This window comes from Capsicum annuum, chromosome 12 (genome assembly GCF_002878395.1).
Source record: "Capsicum annuum cultivar UCD-10X-F1 chromosome 12, UCD10Xv1.1, whole genome shotgun sequence".
Lineage (NCBI taxonomy): Eukaryota > Viridiplantae > Streptophyta > Magnoliopsida > Solanales > Solanaceae > Capsicum > Capsicum annuum.
The window spans coordinates 230,542,773-230,552,361 of record NC_061122.1 but is presented as its reverse complement, the minus strand read 5'-3'; the positions used below and the strand labels follow the sequence as shown (position 1 = coordinate 230,552,361).

General features: G+C 36.3%; 1 long non-coding RNA gene across 1 annotated transcript in view; it reads right to left on the bottom strand.

Moving 5' to 3' along the window:
- The window catches only part of LOC107851882, an 11,128-nt gene extending 4,670 nt beyond the window's left edge, over window positions 1-6,458 (bottom strand). Inside the window, exon 1 of the long non-coding RNA XR_007048498.1 lies at window positions 5,762-6,458. This is a non-coding gene — a long non-coding RNA (uncharacterized LOC107851882). The remainder of the gene's footprint in view (window positions 1-5,761) is intronic.
- Window positions 6,459-9,589: the final 3,131 nt, after the last annotated feature.

Genomic DNA, 9,589 nt, shown 5'->3' with positions numbered 1-9,589 from the left:
GACACTTGAAGTGGGGTGGAATTTACAACTTTTGGAATCGACTCAAACAATGAAGACTAACTCATGCCCTAGTGTTTTTTGACTGGGCAATTCTAAATTATTTATTTGGTTGGACCGAGCCCAGAGTAGGGCACCCTACGTATCTCACCCCCGAGAAAGGAGAATCAAGTCACGTGTAGTTCTGACAACTTGTTCTTTCTTTTGATCTGACTTTTCTTTCTTTTTTATTTTATTGTCTCTTTTCTCTTTGGGATTCATTTTCTGACTCCATTTTCTTGACACTCTTCTTTTCTTTCTTTTTGGACATTTTGTCTCTTTTTTGAAACTTTTCTGACCCTTTTTTTAGACACTTTTCTTGGACGTTGCAGACTCTATCCTGATTCCAAAAGAAGGGTACGAAAGAAAATAGAACTAAGGCTCAAATGGGGTAAACAAAGGATGACATGATTTTTGGATAGCAGAATGAAATGCCTTCGTTATGTCAATCCTTGAAAAATGCAAGTACATATCATGCAATATGAAAGTGAGAGATGAAGATCATTTATGACCTTTTTTAAGCAATAACTTTAACTGAGTTTGTGCGTCACTACTCTTGCACTTTGTTCAATATATCACTCCACTTTTGTTGTACATTCCTCACATCGAATGACTCATGATTTCGTGGAGTTGATTTTTCTATCTCTTGGGATCACACATCCGCTATTTGACCTAATTGAGCAATGTTTTTCAATTGATGACCAAGTTATTCTTGTGATTCTTAAAATAATTGCCTTAATTTTCAAAGAAGGCTTGAACTTGTCACCAAATGTCTCAGCACTCTACCTATTTTCTCAGATGCTCTCTTTTTCTAACTTTAACCCTCTGATTCAATGTTCATGCTTAAACTAGATTTTAAGATTTAGCTGTAAATTTCACTAGCATGTCATATCACTAGAGTCAACATAAAATATACTATGCAAAGAAAACAAACAAACGACACATATTTAAAACACAAAGAAAAATGGGACACTTCATTTAATAAAAATGAAAGATAGAAGAGTTTGAACATAACGAAAAAGTGACAAAACAAGATAGATCCCGAACTACAACCCTGAAATAATTCAAATAACAGAAAATAAAACAAAACAAACTACCAGACCTCTTCCTAGTAGGGAGGGGGGTGACTTCTCAATTGCTCAGCCTGACAACTTAGCCACTGGTTTATCTATCAACATGACTAGAGCTTCCCTCACTGTCAATGTTCTGCACCATAATTGATCCATCTTAAATCATCTTTTCAATTTCTCTTTTCAAATCTCAACAATCTTCAATACTATAACCCTAAGCATCAGAATGATACGCACATCGCATATTAGGATCAAAATTTCTTAAACACCGATTAAAATTGCACCCAAGGAGAGGAGTGATCATGCCCTATTGTACTAATCTATGAAATAAACTGGCATATGACTCTCCAATTGGTGTGAAGTTATCTCTCGACTTCTGCCTCGTTTCATCATTTCGCTTGGATCAAAAATCAGGCTTAGAAGGGTTTTGGTATGTTTGTGGGGTTAGAGGACGGCTCTGAAGAGTTGGTGTGTTCCATTGTGGGTAAGATAGGGGTTGAACATATGGTTGTGCGTTATATACTGGATATGGAGGTGGAGGATCAGAGTATAATGGATTTTGGGAGTGACTATGTGAAGTTTGGGTATGAACTTGGGTTTGAGCTTAAGAGTGACGACGACGGGGTATTCTTGACCATTCCCATTGTCCTACTACAATAGCGGATGCATCTTACTCATTCTTTGTCTCCCCAACACTTCCTGAACCCTTTTGAATTGCTTGAGTAGTCGCTTTTAATGTTGCAAAACTCACAATGCGACCCATCTTAATTCATTCTTCTATCATCTCCCCTATTTTAAGGACCTCAATAAATGGCTTGCCAAATACAGGTAACAAGTGTTAATAATATATTTCATCCTGCGCTTGAATAAACACCCTCACTATAAATCTTTCTTTCATTAGCGGTTTCACTCTAGCAGCTTGTTCGAGCCATCTGATCGCATACTCCCTGAAGCTCTCAATATTCTTCTTCTTCATACTATTTAGGGATTTTTCATCAGGGATCAACTCCACATTGTATTGAAATTGTTGCACAAATTCATTAGCTTGGTCATCCTAACTAATCCATTTGTCGATGTTTTGGTCAACAAATCATTCTGAAGCTAGGCCTGAAAGACTCTCCCCAAAAGAAGCCATGAGTAGTTCTTCCTTCCCTCCAGCGCCTCTTAATTGGTTACAATAGCACCTCAAATGTGTCGTGGGTCCCCATGTCCGTCATATTTCTCAAACTTTGGCATTTTAAATCTAGGAGGAAGGTTGAAACGTGGAAACATGCATAAGTCCTTATATGAGACACTTTTGTAACCCCCAAGTCCTTGCAAGTTCTTCATAGCCAGTTCCAAACTTCTCAATTTTCTGGTTATTTTGTCTTGTTCTTCTGTTATAATAGGCTTCTCGGTGTTAGGAGGAAATTCAGGCGGGTGAGTGTCACCGTAAAGACCAGTCAACTTGAATGTAGGATCGAAAGTGTAACGCTGATCACCAGTAATATTCAATGCAGGCTCTCTTGTAGAGTGGGGTGGCACAACTTGTGGATGAACATCAAAAGTAGGAGCTTCAGGTAGGAGTGGTACCGCAAAAGCATGAACAGCAGGTGGAGCCGAGTATGTGGTCGTCTTGGATTGGGGAGTCAGAAAATGAACATTAGAAGTGGTTGGATATTGTTGCCCCGGAGTCGATCCTGATGCATATTGTGGCATATCAACAAAAATAGAAAATTATGCATATGACACGGGAGGCAAGCTAGAAAGATATTCCAGATTATCAGTGGGAACTGGAGGAGGCGGCAACCCATTAGCCCAAGCTCGATGCATTTCTATCATTTGATGCCTTAATTTCCGAATCTCTTCATTATCTCCTAAATTCTCATTTACCGAACTCCCTATCTGATTAGTGACAACAAACTCGATATCCTTGTTGGCCATAAATTTCTCTGTGACTTGGTGCAATATGGAGGACCAGCCAAAATGCCACAAACCAACCACCTTAAACTAACTAAACAAGAGATAGCAAATGCGTTAGAATTCAACACTTTTTTTTCAAAATCTTTTTTTCTTTTTGAAAAGGTCACTGAACCCAAGACTGGCGCCTACGTATCTCACTCCCGAGAGAGGAGAATCAGGTGTGCGTAGTTCGTGAAGTCTTGCCAAAATGGTCAATTAATTATTTTTCCTTTCTTTTTTCTTTTTTCTTGAAACTTTAAAAAGAAAACGAAATAACAAATTGTCAAAAGAATTGACGAAATTTTTTTTCTTTTTTCAAGTTTAAACTCCCTATACAAAATGAAACCTATGATTACCAAAGAAAAATCCTTTTGGGTTTTTGATTTTGAATTTCATATGAAAAATGAAACTTGAACCTATTAAAGGAAAAATCTTTTTTGTAGTTTTCTTTTAAAGATGTATATGAAACATCTACTCTAATAAAGAGTGAAGAAAATCTCTTTTTTTTTTTTAATTTTTCAAATAAGATCCCTGAACCAACAATAGGTTGCCTACGTATCTCACTCCCGAGAGAGGAGAATCAGGGGTGCGTAGTTCGTCCAGACTGGACTATTAACGATTAACTAACAGATTGACCTTAACTTAAGAGATACAATCAAAGACAAACGAATAAAATCATATGGGGTTTTTAATTAGACATTTCAACTAAGATTGACACCAATAATTATGAAGAAAAAATCCTTTTGGTATTTTCAGTATAGGAAATGTACAAATTTCTGTCATCTCTTTTTTGCATTTTCTTTCATAAAAACCTACTACTATATAAAAATCTTTTTTGAAAATTTTGAATTATGAATGCTTACTAAAAAAAACAAAAGGAAAATCTTTTTGTGCTTTTGTTTTTGACAAATAAGTAGAAAAGGTAAACAAAATCCTTTTTTTTTTTTTGTTGAATTTACGGTACTTTGAGAAAATAAATGCAAAAGGTAAAAAAAAACTTTTGAGTTTTTGGATTGTGAAGAACAAAAGCCATAAAGAACTCTAAAATAAACTACGACACTCTTTTTGATTCACCATTTTTCTTTTTCTTTCTTCTCTTCTCTTCTTTAACCATTCATTTTTTGTCTACACATTTTATCTCTAACACATGTTTTCCCTCAAATCAGTTCGTCAAATGACCCCGTTACCCTCAGAGATGCAACATTTAGCACGTAGATATGCTTTAGAGGTGAGTATCTTACGAAGGACCAAGTGGTCCCCGCTAGGTCTTCAATATGATGCACATAAGCATGACCTAAAGGCTGATCTATGTTGGGGTTCACTAACAAGGCTGTTTGGGAGAACGTATGGTCGATAGTGGCTGTTTTGCTTTCCACCTACTCCATAACACCGACGGCTCTCCCCCTAAGAAAAGGGTGACTCAACTAGAGGTTGTGCACAACATGTGTACTACAGACTTATTGCAGAAAGAATGACTCAGGTTATGCACATGATGCTAGATATAAAAGCGGTAACACAAAGGATAAATATTGTCCACAAAGAGCACGAAAACGCACAAAAGTGATAGCAATAACACAAACAATAATCACAAACAATTCTTATACACTCGTAATGTCAAACAAAGTCGATACGACTCCAAAATAAGCTCAAATTCTGAAAACCTCCCCAGCAGAGTTGCTAGAGCTGTCACACCCCCTTTTATATATCCGAAAAGATTTGTTTTAAGGTTTGAAAGAGTTATTATTATTAAAGTGACAAAATAAAGATTTGTTCTGAAAAAAGATTATTTTTACATTCAAAACTCAGAGTCGCCACTTGGCATAATCTGGTGTGCCAAGTCACCTTTGAAAAATCCTTTTCAAAACAATTTGACTCTTTAAGACTGATTTGAGTACAGAGATTTCGGCTAAGAAATTCTGTTGACCGAGGGGAAGGTGTTAGGCACCCCTCAATCCCGTGGTTCGAGCACGATCTCTTGGTGGAGCATATCGGCTAATTTTGGCACTACAAATGTACAAACCATATAAAACATGTAACAATCAAACAAACAAACAAAACAAAACGGATAAAAAATATAGTGTCCAGTCCAAAAATAGAAAAATACGAAAATAAAACCTATCTAACCTACACTAATCTCAACTACGCTCCCATGCTTTACCCGATGCCTCGAGCCTTCCTCATGAACATCTTCTGCCAATATAGTACGTCAGGACATTCCCCGGTGAATAAATACAATGTGTCTCGGGGCATTCCCCGGCTAAATAAATACATTTGAATTAAATACGATAAGCTAGAAACAAAGATTCACACGCACATTAAACATTCAAAAAATTTAATAAACACATCACTCCTAAGTTTTGCCTACCCAAACCGACATTTGCCTATATGTATCAACGATATTTATGCGTATTTCGAGCAAATCAACAACAAACCCAAAATTTATCTACGTTCAACTTTTTATCAATTTCTTAATCCCACCCCTTAATTGGATTCCTTTAACAATCAATGATTAACAAATTCCTCAGTTCAAATCACCCTTCACAGTCTCAAAACCAATATCCATACATCCGCCCAACGACAATTCAAACATATTAAGCACATAATCATTCATACCCACAACGATGGTTAATGCTACAGACAATATTCAAAACCACATACAAAATCATGACATAGCCACATTCGAGACAATTAAAAAGTAGAGTTAAGAGATGGACCTTTGAAGAAAGTTTCGTTGATAATAAAGTTTAAGAACACCCGGACTTGAAACCCCAAGACGAATACCTCAATAGCGATGAACCAATCACGGTATTGGGAAATTTGAAACCCAAAGATAAAGAAGGACGATTCGATTGGGACAGAAGCTAAATCCCAAAAATCAGTATGAAAATCAATGAACCCAGATAACAACTAATCGATTCCGGTGAAGAGCTAGCCAAAAAACTCAGTTCCAACTGAACGTCGCCGGAACAGTGTTCTGAATATAGAAATTGTGTGTCATGTGAGACGCCAGCGCCAACGGCTGTACCATTCATTTCGTTACCTCACCTATTTTCTCTCTTCGTTGCTCTCTACCGATCTAGACTCTTCTCACCGTATCTCGCAGCTCTCTCTCTCTATACCTTTTCTGTATGTATGTGTTAATTCGTATGTAGATGTGTGTTTTCTCAGATCAGTGAGAGGTGTGTGTGTGTGTGTGCATTCCGTGAGGGAGTGGTGGATTTTACTCTGTGTGAAAGTGAAGAGCAAAAGGAAAATAAAAATGGAGATCCCCTCTTCAAAGTGGCGTCTCTCCAATGAAGATGATGACCCCCTCCGTTCTTTTCTCTCTCTCCCTTTCCTCCCAATGAAAATGATGATTAGGTGTATATATGTGAAGAATGGATCCAAATCCGTGGCCCCATCCTAATAGAATTGTCCTACTCTTATTTTTTTCCAAGAAATAAAAAGTGTAAAGAAAGAAATAGGTGAGGTGTACGGGTATAGGGATGGGAAGGGTAGTTAGGTGAGGTGTTGTCTTTTTATTGGAGGGGTTGTTGGGAAGTTTTAAAAGAAGCCAAAATTTTTTAGGATTTGTTATTTAAATAAATAAATAAATAAATAAAATGAAGTGGTTATTTTATTTGTTTTTTTTTCTTGTGGAAAATTATAAAAATGGGGGTTAAAGTGTGTGATAACGAAATAAGAAATATTTTTACGGGATAAAATTACGTGTCTACAACGTACGTACGTACTTACATTTCATTCTCTAGGTACGTAAGAGATAGGAAATTACAATAATGGTTAGTCAATCGATAAATTGCAAGTACTCCATTACATTGGAACAAATCCAACAACTTCAAGACATCGTCCATCATCAACATTTATACAATAAAGATTATACACACACAAAATACATACGTACGTACATACTTATTCAACAAAATAACTTAGTCACTTATTCTAGTAGGTAGTATACCTTACAAGTGACACGATGCTCATGTAAAACCAAACAACAATATAGTTTCAATATGATATATCACACACACGTTTGTTTATTTCATTCTCTAAGTAAGAGATACGAAATTATGACGAGATCAGTCGATTGATTGCAAGTAACTCCATTACATTTGCAGCAATCCCAACAATCTTTAACACACTTAGCATCAACATTCATACAGTACAGAAACATACATACAAATAATATATATGTATGTACATACTTATTCAACGGGATAACTTAGTCACTTATTCTAGTAGATTGTATATCTCTTACAAGTCACATGGTGCTCTTGAAAAACAAACAAAAGTATAGTTTTAATACAAAATATCACACGTACGTACGTTCATTTCATTCTTTAGATATAAGAGATATGGAATTATAACGATGATCGATCGATTAATTGCAAGTAACTCCATTACATTTATAACAAACCCAACAATCTTTAAGACACTCAACATCAACATTCATACACTACAAAACATACATACACACACAATACATATGCATGTACATACTTATTCAATGAGATAACTTAGTCACTTATTCTAGTAGATAGTATACCTTATAAGTGACATGATGCTCATGAAGAACCAAACAACAACATAGTTTTAATATGAAATATCATATGTACGTACATTCATTTCATTCTCTACGTATGTAAGAGATATAGAATTACAACAATAATTGATCGACTAATTGCAAGTAACTCTATTACATTTGCAGACACGTAATTTCGTCCCTTCACAAATTTTATCGTTTACCCCATTTTACTACATACCCTATCCACGTAGTAATTTTTCCCCATGAAAATAAATAACCCCCTCATTATTTTACTTATCTATTTATTTATCTTTTCATTATCCAAATAAAAAATCATAACAATTTTTGTCTTATTTTCAACACCCTAACAACCCCTACAATAAAATTAGGACACCACACCCACGTGACCTCCCTCCCCCTCTCATTTTCTTGTCCACAAAGAAAGAATATACATACACACCAAGATAACAACTTGGAGGGACCCACAAGGATATACTTCCAATTTAGAATTTTTTATTTTGCTGACCATTTTCCATTTGTTTTATTTATAAATATAATATACACAACATCACATATACCAAGGGGGCCCACGAGGAACCTCCCAGAAAATTTTAAGATATCCTACCCCTACCCCCTCACCCCACTCGCGTGCCCCATACCCCTCTCACAGAAATATATATACACGCACATAGAGATTAGGAAGGGGGCTATATGTTGGATTGTGCCCTTTTGCTTCTTCATCATCATCCTCATAGAGAAAACAGAGAAGACCAATACCATAATTTTTTTTTCTTTATTTCTTTTCATTTCTTTTATGAAGGCACACTCACGATATATACCCAAATAGAAAGAAAAATCGATAAGAGGAAGCGAGGTTGTAATAGGGAGATCGGGGAAGGGGATGAGAACGAGAATCCACTGAGTTGCTTATTTTTCTGTTGAACTTCTATGCCGGAGATCCGTCCAGTGTGTCGATTATCTAACCCGTCTAAAATCAGTGAAATCTCAACGTTTTCTTACAGGCTCCGAAGTGAATATGGCCTAGAAACATTAGAACGCGTAAGTGTCATCTTGACCCCCCGTTTCGGCCATCATCGGAGCTTACCGGAGCTCGGTCTACATCAGGTTTCAGTTTTCTATTGGGTCATTGGGATTTTGGGTTCGTCTTTTATTTTTTTGTCGTCGATATCAGATTTCGATTGGTTTCATGGTCAATCGGGTCCTCGTTCGTGATTTAAATCCTGCGTTAAGAGTTCATACTCACTGGTCTCAAAGCTGTTTGGCTATTATTCTAATATCGAGTTTGGAGCTTATTCATCATTGAGGTGCTATCAAGGATTCCAAACTCGGGTTTTCTTAACTCATATTAGCAACGAAAATCAATATCGAAAGGTCCATTTCTTAACCCCTCTCTTTTTTATTTATCTTGGTGTGTCGAATTGGTTGTGATTATGTGTGATGTTATTATGTTTGTTGGCTTTATTGTTGATGTTGATCATGACGTTTGTTGATTTGTCTATGGTGGTTTGAGGAAAGAATTTGATCATGTGTTGATTGTTGATTGATAAAAACGACGCTAGCGGGGGGTGGAATTGAGAACTTGATAATAGGGGTTGAATTAGATTAACGTGGGTTTATTATTATTTTTGTTAATCCGGAATATGCATAAACATTGTGTGAACGTGAAAGAGCTATGACATGTGGAAACGGATAGGCAATGTAAGTTCGGGTAGGCAAAATTTTGGATTAGTTTTTCGTTGAATGTTTGAATTATGGAATGTTTATTGAATATTTTCTAAGTTTGTCGTACTTGATTTAATCGTATCATTTGGCCGGGGAATGCCCCGAAGTACTTGTATTATTTTCTCCGGAGAATATTCCGAAGTATTTTGTACTCGGAGGACGTCCGTGATGAAGGCCCGAGGCATCGGGTAGCATGGGAGCATAGTTAGGATTAGGGTAGGTTAGAATAGGATTTATATTTTAGTATTTCTTTTTACTTTGGTCTGTATAATTGGACTAA